General features: G+C 37.2%; 1 protein-coding gene across 1 annotated transcript in view; it reads right to left on the reverse strand.

The window, feature by feature from the left end:
* dgki (diacylglycerol kinase, iota) overlaps positions 1-11,734 on the reverse strand; it is a gene marked incomplete at its 3' end in the record, with an annotated part of 69,131 nt that overhangs the window by 28,303 nt on the left and 29,094 nt on the right.

Genomic DNA, 11,734 nt, shown 5'->3' on the forward strand with positions numbered 1-11,734 from the left:
TTTTTGTATCGAAAAAATATCGAACCGTGAGACTAAAGTATCGAACCGAATCGTGAATTTTCTGTATCGTTGCACCCCTACCGTATACACTACTAACAAAATATTGTAATCAACCAAATCATAAAATTTCAATAATTTCAGTTTACAGAATAATATATTAGATGGATAATAATAATGTTTTCGACTGATTACTCTTATAGCTCTTTTCTGCAAAACAAAAACAGGATGTGTAATTGTCTTGCATGCTTTACCCCATACCTCAACACAATAAACCAAGTGTGGAACAATTAATGTGTTATATAACAAATACAGAGCTTTCTAATTAAATAAATCCCTTACTTTATAAAGCAATGCAATAGATTTAGCTAGTTTTATTCTTCAGTAATTAATATGAGGTTTCCATGTCAGTTTTTCATCAATAATAACACCCAAAAACTTCACCTCACTGACTCTACTAATCTCCACACCATCAACTCTAAATGGAATATTAACAGTTTTTTGCTCATTGTAAATATCATATAATTAGTTTTATCCAAACTGAGTGATAATTTGTTAAGTTTAAACCAGTTTTGTTTTTTCACAAATTCAGTTTGCATTTTCTCTAGCATCTGTTCTTTGTCTTTACCCGAACAAAAAAATATGGTATCATCTGCAAATAAAACACATTTAAAAAGCCCTGACACATTAACCAAGTCATTCACATACAAGATAAACAATTTTKGTCCAAGTATAGGACCCTGATGAACACCACACCTTATTCCACATAGTTCAGATCTGACATCATGTACTTGTACAAACTGTTTCCTATTTTCCAAATAACTAGATATCCATTGTAATGCTGGTCCTCTAATCTAAATCTAAATCTCTAAAGTTATGGTGCGTGGGGATGGATAAAGAACCAATGAGTGGGTGCCTGGTAAGTGGGCCCATTGGTTTCCCCAWAAGGACACTAAGTTTTAATTAAACCTTCACATTCCTTGGATGAAGGACACAAGTTTTTTCATATATACTGTTTAACCTCTTGAGCCCCATGCCAAAACAGCTTTTTCCGTTTTCTATTTCTTTCAAATTATTTTAACTTAAGATGTGTCAGTTGAACCTGGACACGTTTGGTATCAAAAGAAACCTAAGAATCTTGGACATTTTTGCATTCACCAAAGACAGTTCAAACTTCAAGCAGCTGAATTAGAAAGTAAACAAACAAAATCGTGTCATTACAAATTTGTAAATTCAAGCAAATCTGTAAAGGAAAGTCTTTTGAAGTTATTTTTTTAAAGCAAGTAAAAGTAGATACCTAAATATGTTTTAAAGTGTGTTGAAAGGTTTTTTTAACTTAATTTTGAGTGAATATGATCCAACTGAAGTYAAACATAATTTCTCATTATTTTATATAATATATGGTGACAAATAAATGTTTGGATAATTTTTCTAAAGAACAGATATTCAATAACAAGTCTTTTATGGCAGGTAAGAAAAAAATTAACTTTTGGACGTAAAAACGTAAGATTTCTTAACATTTATTAATGGTATCATCATGGTCTGTCCTGTGCAGAATGACAAAATGCAAAATTATTTCTTTATTAAAATCTCTATGACTTTTCTCCAGTTAATTTTAGCAGCATGAATCYTTTGCACAAGTAATGTCCACAAGTGGATTTATGGTTTCCAAGAGTTTTTAGCCTACTTCACTGGGGGTTTAAATGGGTTAAATACTGTCTAATGAAAAAATTATTCAGGTGAGAGTGAATTTTTTTTATTATGTTTCATCCCMAATATCTCTAAAACCACAGCAGCTGTTTTAATACTTAAACTTCTGATAAAATCTCCCAAGTGTTAGCTTTATTTTTATATCAAGATTATTTAAGTARAGTTTGTAAATGCTGAGATACACTCAATTATATTTCAGCATGGCATTTTGAGCAAAAACTTCAAGAAAACCCCTTGGGACTAGTTAAAACAAACAACATTTCACAGCTGGTAAAGTTTGACATTGTAAAGAGCACGTTTAAAATTATGTTTATATCCTAGATGCTGATTTTAAAACATGTTTGCAGGCGAACGAAACAAAAACTGTGCAGTCCTCAACATCAGAAATCAGATTAATCCAGAGTGAGGAGCAAACATGAACTGAAAAAAGGACATTTCAAATGACACAATGGTCTTTACCTGTACAAAAACAAACAGGTGGCTTTGTGTTTCTTTACAGAATCCTTTAAGAATCCCCGGCCYTGAACTTGTACAGAGCATCATGGCGTGACTCACATCGTTTACTGACAGCAGTCTCAAAGAAAYAAGAGCCACAATTAAGTGCGCCGACAGAAGGTGGCAAGAGGTGCTCCACCTGAGTGTGAGAAAAGGTTTTTGAACTTTAAGAGATGCAGAACGCTACTATTAGAGCCCAAAGTCAAATTAAAAAGTTTGACAGGTGAGACAATGCACTGCTTCCAATCCTCRCCTCAGCTTCACTGTATAAACCTGTGCGCTCTTCCCTTACAGCACATTCTCCTTTTTTAGCAATAATCACTCCTCTTCTCCGTCTTCACATCACATTCATTTGTCCCAGATCTCCTCCACCGCCACTAATCTCCTTTCTCCTCCTCCTCTTCCTCCACAGAGCTCCTTTCATCCTCTGCCTTTCTTACTCATCCGCCACCTTGTCTCCTCTCCTCCTCTCCTTCGGCCTTCTCCTCCTCCTCCTCCTCCTCTTCTTCCTGCAGAGGTGGGCTGTCAGCGTTGCCATGGCGACCACGCAGTGGGAGCATTGGCAGCTCGTCCGGCAATTATCCTGCCAGATAATCTGCTTCTGTGTAAACGCGTCGTGCGCTCCGGCAACTTTACACTAAAAGCTTTTACACCTTTCGCACCATGTGGGAAGACTGTGTGTACGTAAAAAAAAAAAAAAAAAAAAAAGAAAGAAAAAGAAAAAAAATTGAACCTCATGACTTTTTTTTTAATCTCTCACATCCTACGTACCGAGTATAATTCTTCAAATATTTTCCAAATACAGATCTTCTGTTTCGACGCGGGGGTCGGCAGCTCTAAAAGCAAGRACGGTTGGTGTAGTTTGGGATTATTCAGGTGAATAAAAGCAGATTTGTGGTGACACGTGAAGAAAAAACAGCAGCACTGCTGTCCAACGGGGTTCGGTCGAAGCCAAAAGGGAAACAAAACTAAAAAAAAGGCAGCTGCAAGTGGGAGGGTTTAGATTTAGCATCATCTGACTCTAGAAGATGTTGTGTTAATGTGAGAGAAGCTGGTCACTAAAAGAAACGATTGCACCGCCATGGATTATCGTACTTTTAGTAAGTACTTGAGTTTGCAACAAGAAGTTAAAATGATTTAATCTAAACTTGTAAACCAAGGTTTAATTCCAATCCGTTAGTGTTTGGTTTCCATGAGCAAAACCGCAAGTTAATTTTAACTGTTTTATAAATAATTAGACAATAAAAGATAAGGAAATTGTCACTTTTTAAGCTGCAGTAATAATTTTTTTAATTACATTAAAATGAATCCTGCTGATCATCACAGTTAAAGTAATGAATCTCTTGATTTTTGAATATAAACTAACTCCGTGAAGAGMGCAGAGCTGATTTTCTGTATTAACTGAATAAAACAGTTTTAACAGGACTGCTGTGTTGAATCGTAATTATTTTCTGTGGCAAACAGACGCATCTCTTCACAGCTTTTCAGAACTTTCAGTTATTAGCATCAACAGATAATTAACATGTACAAAGATGAAATGTTTTTGCCAGAAAAGTTTTAAAATAAGTCTCCAGTACGTCAAGTCACCGAGGTGTTGTTAACGGTAAGAAAACATCTCAGGTTTGAGAAAAAGACATGTGTCATGTATTCGTTTACATTTTTGTGTATATATAATTCTATGTAATTACAGGCAGTTTGAAACTTGTCACTGGTTTCGCTCACCTGCAGCCGAGGAGCCGGTGAAACCAGCGCACTTTCTTYCCCCTCCTCCTCTCCCTCCCCGCACGTCCACCGCCTTCCACATTTATCATAACTGCTCTCCAAGATTTACTCACTCAGACCGACGTTAACCCAATCACCCCGCCAAGTTAAGACATTCCCGAGCAGAGTCAATCAACAAGCCRCCGTTTGCCTGCACACTCGCAGCACGGGCTCAGGTAATTACGCCAATCGACGTGACGAGCAGCAGACACCCGACACCAGACACTCGAGCTCTGTTCTGTGGAACAATGTGTGTACGGGAGCGTGTTTTTGATTCAGCTTTATTCTTTTACAGCTATGAATTAGACAAAGATTAGGCTTCTAGACAACTGAATTAACGGTAAAGAGGTGAGGTTCATATAAGTGGTGGATGAAAAAAGGCTCCTCACTGAGAGAAGTGGTGTCCATCGAACTACAACCTCTCAGTCATCCATAAACAAGTTTATTTCAATGGAAAAATAGAATAATCTAATAAAGAAAATAAAATGTGGTATGATTTTGATCAGACTGACATTTTGAGACTTCAGTTATGATCATTGCAGTGCAAAAAATAAAATATTTTCTAAAAATACAAATGCCCAAGTTTAGGTCTACAACCAATATTTAGAAAAAACTATTAATTATTTCACTTGGTGTGATTTTTTTTACATCATAAATCTTTTTCATGTTTCTTCTGTCAGCATATGTTCATCCCTACAAGTTTCCCTTGACTAATTGACTAACAAAAAACTAAATCCTGTGATCATTTCTCGCATCCATCCAATGTTTTGTCCTTTTTCCTCCCTTCTCGATTACCTTACAGGTGTTTCAGCTCTATTTTTAGAACCTTGCGCAAGCAACAACCTGACAAGGGCAACCTGAGAAAAGACACYGAGGAGCAGGCAAGAGTACGTGAGCACATCTAAGGAAAGGGATTTACATAAATGTTCGTACTTTCTAATTTTAGACTTTCTTTATGTGGGGATTAAAAAGTTAAAGGGATCAAAAATGTGYCTTTTTATACCCGGAGTTTTAAAACTTCCTGTGCAAAAATAAAATAAAAAAATGCACATGCCAAAGAACTTGTTGTTGAGGGAGAGAAAATGTTGAAGAAAATTATACAAAGTAAACAAACAAATATTTTCACCACAGCAGATCCGTTGTTGGATCAGAGCCAGAACCATTTTGTTTTTACAGAGAATGCCTGAAAAAACACATCAGCTTGGAGGCTTTTTATGTAATTATTAAATATTTTATCAGTGCAAAGATGTAATAGATGTGATGCAGGTTAATAGAAAGATGATAGATTTAGCTACTGAACTGCGTTAGTTCACAGTTACTCCATGGATTGCATCATGAACATCATATATTAAATAATATTCACATTCCTCTGTGGGTTGTCTGGTACCAACATGTGTTTTTACACATGTATTATTGTGTATGAAGCCTTTAACCCCATTAGTTTCAGATGTTGGCTGCTGAAGGAGATTTGCCAAATTTGGACCTCTGCCGACTCATCATACGGGCAGTTTTACCACCAAAAACAGAAATGAGTAAAAAGTAAGAGTTCCATGTTGTTAAACACTTACTAAGCATTCCCAGTATTAAGATTTTTTTCATTTGTACTTATTTTTGGCATTGTGGTATTTCAACTATTTATATATATGAACGTTCAGCTCCTTCAGGAAATTGCGGCTGTGACTTTTGGGACTTCAGCAATTTGATTTATTTAGCTTTTTCTGCCAGTTTTTACTCATTGAAAATATATAGAGCTGTCTTCAACGTTCTTAAAACCCTTCAAAATGTTCATAAATCTTTACTGTCCTTTTTATTTTYTGTTCTGGTTTGGCTATTTTTAACTTCTTTGTTCTAATTTCAGCTTCCTTTGGCTTCTATTTTGCTGATCTTAGCTCTTTTATTTTGCGTTTTTAGCTATCATTCGGACCTTTTTATATCCTTCTGCTATGCTAAACTTTCTTTTGATCCTTTCACTTTCTTTCTGACTTCTTCAGCTTTTTCCACCCTTTTCTACAACTTTTAACTTTGTATTAGTATATTTCTGCCTTTTTCAGCTACTCTGCCCATTTAAGCTTTTGTTTTCACAGTTTCATTCAGCTCATTTTGGGTTCCACCTTATTCRTTAAAATTCAGCAAGCATTATAACATTCAACAGCCTCTTCAGCAGCTTTCAGYTAAATTATTCAGCAAGAAGCATTCACCCTGCATTTTCACAGTAAATGCAATTTCTCTAGTTCGATTAGTTTTGATCTTAAACTTTCCAAACTGAGGCCTCAGCTGAATCTTGAACACCTCACAGTTAAAATGGAAACAAAAACATACAGAGGTAAAGGAGTTTCTGTTACAGGTGGTTAGCTTCTATAAGCTATATTAGTCTTAAAAATGTGTCTTGTGTCTAAATTTCCTCCTCCTCCCTCTCTGCCTGTATTGTGGGTCAGTGTCAGARGCTTGTTKGTTGCCACTGGTGACACAGCGAGCYCATTGTGACTGTATGAATATCTGAGTGAGAAACACAAGAGGCAGAAAACATATGAGCATGTCATCTGCRGGCCTCAGGTAAAGGTTACAAGACACTTAAAAACACCACAACAAATAAAAATGTTAAACAGATGTAAGGAAACAAGTGTCAGTGGAATCAGTTMTTTTCTAAGCATATCCTGCAGAGAAAATACAGACGTTTCTTTGAACAGTTCTCAAATGAACTGATTAATTTAAAACCTGCAGCTTGGATGGTTTGCCCCCACCTTCTGGCAGTGATTATAATTACACTCATTAAGTTCTCTTAACCCGTAGTTACAAATCGCTATAAAATTTGAGAACAATCCGTTCAGTTATTTTTGGAGTCCTCTAAAAGGCAGGTGAACTTCTTACCTCAAAACTTAGGGACCTGGTTTTCCCACCATGTAAGCAGATCCCATTTGTAGCCAGTCAGTGTTACACAAATTGACCTAATATAGCTGAGAGTCTTTCACTACACACTCCAAGGCTACACSTTGCACGGTTTTACAGATTTGATAGTAGCTGAGAGTCATTTCAGGGTACGCAGGTTTTGAGAGTGGTATTTTTTTTTCATTTTGACATTAACTTTGAGCATTAATAACCTGTACAGCTTACTGACAAGGCCTGTCGCGATAAACAATAACTCAATTAATCGCACAATAGTTCAAAATGAGGTTGATCATTTTCATTTGCCTGTTTGTTTGTTTTCTTTGTGTTTCCCTCTTTTCTACTTCTTAGCGTAGGGAGGAGTAACTCTGGCGTCAGGTTTTTGTGAGATGCTTGGTGTTGTAGCACGAGAGCTCCATGACAGGCATTTAGCTAGAGGAGCGTCTTCGATTTTCAGATGCCTTATGCTGGCGACGTCTCGTGCCGAACCTTGGCTTCATTGAGAGTTTTTTTTTTACTTTCTTTTTTTACACTTCGTAAATTTCATAAACTTCRTAAGCAGCATGCAGTTGACTGCAATTATAGTATGAAGCCAGAGGAAGACGCATACAGGATAAATTGTGCCRGCTTGGATAAAGGGAGGTGGGTAGCGATGTTACAAACTCTGGTCCAGGTCAACTTTTTTTAACGTACTTAAGTTTCATAAACTTCCATAAGCTTTGTAAGTACGTGCAGGGAGGATCATTAGCTTAAAATGGTCTCCAAACAATATTATTATGACCTCTGCACAAAAAGCAGAGGTCATATTGTTTTCGCACTGTTTATTTATTTTTATTTATTTATTTGAGGTTTTTAACCATATCATGAAAATGGCTGTGCTAATCAACAAGAAATTTAGCAGGTATGTAGATGTGTCCAACCTACACTGTGCCAGTCAACAGTTTTACGATAGACCCCATATTTGAGGAGGGGGTTCCATCTAATAAGGGGGTGTCTGGACATACAAAAATGCTTATAACTCAAAAACTATTCAACATAAGAGCTTCAAACTTTTTTGTTGTTTAGTTTTTGATGAAAGTCTATCCATCAGGCCCACCAAAGAACCTATTACTGACACTAACTTAACTTTGTATTAAAAAACACTGTTAAGAAGTATTCCTTGGATTATTTTCCCTAATACTTTTTGTTGTGCTCATATTTAGACGTCCTATTTTGCAAATGCTGCCTTTTTGAAATTTGGTATGCTTGTTTGTCTTTGTGTCTATGGTGTATAATGATGTGATTGTGATGCTGTAATTCTGAGTGTTTTRTGTGCTGCAAAACAGGAACATGATGTAAAACAGCAATTATGCTGAGTCAGGCTTGATTTTTAATAATCTTTTCCTGTTAAATAAATGAATCAAATCAAATCAAATCAATATTTAGGAGGTCTCTCAGCTGAAAGCAACTCCATCACAATGCTTGACGGCTTTTCTGATTTCCCCTGACTTTACGGTGACATTCAGTTTTCAATAGGGTGAAAACAGGTTTATGGATTCAGCTCTGGCCGGGGGCCACGGCGCAGGCAACTTGCATTCAATGCTGTACCTGAACACATCCTGTGCAGACACCGTGGGCCGGCTGAAACTGTGCAGAAAAAGTTACAATGGCTTTTTTCAGGCCGACAAAAGAAAGCCCCGCATCATTTCAGCAGCTCCACTGCTGTGGCACAGACAAGTACAGCACTGAAGTGAAATAATAATAAAAAAATAAATGTCATGCAGTGGAAAACCTTTGTACAGTAAAAAGCGTTGGCAGACAAACTCATGGGAAATTCATACTAGGTTACTGTTGAGCTTGAAGTTTTAAAGATGGRTGACAAAACTATTTCAGCTGCAAAATGAGTGTTTCTTTTAAAAAAAACACCTCGCATTCCTCTCAGCTATTACCACTCAAAAATCTAGCTCCATATTTGGAAAATTAGCTATTTTGAATGAAGGTGACTCTAAACCTTATTAAAGATCACTTTCTGAAAATTACACCAAATGTTAATGTCAAAAATTTCGTGCAATCTTAGCATTCTGAATATTTGTTTTGAATGACTCTCAGCTACTACCACACCAAATTTTAGCTCAATATCTGTATAACTGGTGGAGTTATAGCCGTAGTTGTTAAACACATGGACAAAGAATGAGCCTCCTTTTCACCTTTGGGAGCAGGTGACAACAAAACTATTTCAAACTCATACAATATATATAATAAAGAAGTGTCTCAATAACTAACAAAATTAATTTTGAGGACACAACTTTTGTTTTTCTTTGTTAAATTCTATATAAATCCCACCAGYTGTCTCGTGCAGCACTGTGCGCCCTCTCGTTTCTGCCTCAGACCACATGCTCACTAAAATAGACCAAAAACACACACACACACAGAAATGACAATAGCAGGAAGAAATCAAAACACACACACACACACACACTGGCAGAATGAAGTCATGTTGTGAGCAACGGTCTCTGTTGTGAAGTAATTTATGAATCTGAGCAAAAACCTTTTCTTATCCGCATGCCCGCCAACATTTTGCCATCTCTCTACTTCATACTGCTGAGTGTGTGTGTGCGTGTGTGTGTGTGTGTGGGGGGGGGGGTGTAAATGTGTGGTTGTCATGGAAACCCCACTCAGACTTCCTTCCCAGTTTTATCTGAGCGTGCAGCATTCCTCTCTGTCTGTCTGTCTTCCTCTCTGTGTGTCTCTCCATTACCTTTCACTCTGCAGAGCCCTTCAAAGTCTGCGTGTGTGTCTGTGTGTGAGTCTGCGTCAAATGTAGATATGTCAGCTCTGAATGTATCGTTGCCAAGCAGTAGAAGATAACCAGACGCAGGCTGGAGTGCTTTTAACCCAGCCGCCCCGCCGTCCTGCAGAGCCGAGCCCACTCTCCGCTAAATGAAAAGCACAACGCACCTGCGGACCACCGACAACATAAAGCAGCAATGTTGGCACAATTGGCACACTTGTGCCAGGATCAGATTACATAACACGTCCTTCCAGATGGTCCGGCCATCAGATTAAATTGTCATGCTTCTGCTGTGACCTGAATAAGAGATGTGCAAGTGAGCGCTGAGTTTCAGCAGAGGGAGCGTGCGCAAAGACAAAGGAGACGTGTTTTTGGAATGAGGATCGTGACGAGACACGTTGGAGACTCGTTAAACTCCACGAGATAAACCCCAGACAGGTTAGTGCTCCTGCAGGAGTCCATGGAGGCAGTGGGGGAGGGGGTGGGGGTGGGTACTGATACCCAAGGGCTTCTTGCAGCAAGAGTTTTGGGATGTCATGAGGACAGGTAAAATAAATATTACTATTAGATTTAACAGCATTTACTTTAAGTGAGATTTGTATCTGCGAAGCTCAGACAGGATTTTTTTAAAGAGGGRCGGTGTATTTTCCAGGCACATAGTTCAATTTTACACCCCAATCAATTATCATGTTGCCTTCAGTTATTCTGAAAATGCTGTTTATATTAAAAATAAATTTAACTTTACATCATCTACATTTTCTATCTAAATGCCTTAAACTTGGTCTCTGTCTTTAACAACCTCCTACCATTTCTGACACTCCCACTTGAGCTCATTTTCAAACAATGATTCGGGGAGGGGTGATCTGTGGGGCGAGAGCTCGGCTGCAGTTTGAGCTCCAGGGAGGAGCTTTGTTGTAAATAGGCGGAGCTTTGTACCAGCAAGTGTTTAGGCAGCTCCACATGGCTACCACAGGAGATTCAAGGATTTCTCAAAGGTATGAATGAGTCAAAGCAACACTCTGGGRTTGTTTTTGATGAGAGAACAACATTATAACATGATACAAAGCACAAATAGTTTGCATAACACCCCCTCTTTAAGAAAGCTATTTCTATTGTCCTGTAAATCAAATCTAAACTAAAGTACGTCACTATCCTAAGGGAGCTTCTTTAGGTTGAGAACTTGTTTTTCTCAACCTGATATCTCTGGAAAAAACTGGATTATAATAAATCTTATTGAAATGTTTCTAACTGGATTTGAATTTCAATCTGACTGTAATGACTTGAATGAGAACTGGACTGTATAAAACTGGATTTAAATGGACCTGTTTTYGTCTTCTTTAAAATAATCTAAGACTGCTTTTGTTGTAAGCTGTGGCTCTGATCTAACAAACACTAAATCAAAATACAGAAAATCTAAGGTTGTTTTAGCGGGGTATTTTTTTTTTTGTGGGTGGGGGGACTCTAGAAATATCATGTAAAGTACTTTTTTGTTTAAACTTGGTGCTTTGTGTCCATCTCATGTTTTTKTGAACTGACATCTTTAAAACAATCTCTGAAGCTGTTTTTTTATGTGGAGTGATACAATTTTCACGACACACATGATAAATAACTTTAAATTTACTGTAAAAAATGCAAAACAAACAACTTTGTCCTTTCTAAGAACTGGTACAAGACAGCTGGATAAAAATACAACCATTCATATCTTCATACTCAATATAATTAAATTGGAGCTGGTTTGTAAATCAGACTTTGGGTTTTGAAWATTAAGCTGTAATTTGAGCAAAGGGTTTCAACTGCAACATCAGCTGTATTTACAGGCAAAATAAATGACCACATTTGTTTCACTTTTACACATAGTCTAATTCAGTGGTTCCCAAACTTTTTATCTTTTGACCCACAAAATATCCATGGCAAAAACTTGTGACCCCAAATAGGTCTGAGTAGACGAACTTTGTTAATAACCCTAAAAACACAGGCTTTTGACAATCTAAACAGTTTGTACACAAATATAAATACTTCTGTATACTGATTTTGTTTTTGTAATAATTATAGGGAAAATATTACATCAGCAATTATTTTATTAACCTTTAAATTGATTTCTGGAGATTATCCAAGGTG

This window comes from Austrofundulus limnaeus, unplaced genomic scaffold (assembly GCF_001266775.1).
Source record: "Austrofundulus limnaeus strain Quisiro unplaced genomic scaffold, Austrofundulus_limnaeus-1.0 Scaffold187, whole genome shotgun sequence".
In the NCBI taxonomy this organism is placed as follows: domain Eukaryota; kingdom Metazoa; phylum Chordata; class Actinopteri; order Cyprinodontiformes; family Rivulidae; genus Austrofundulus; species Austrofundulus limnaeus.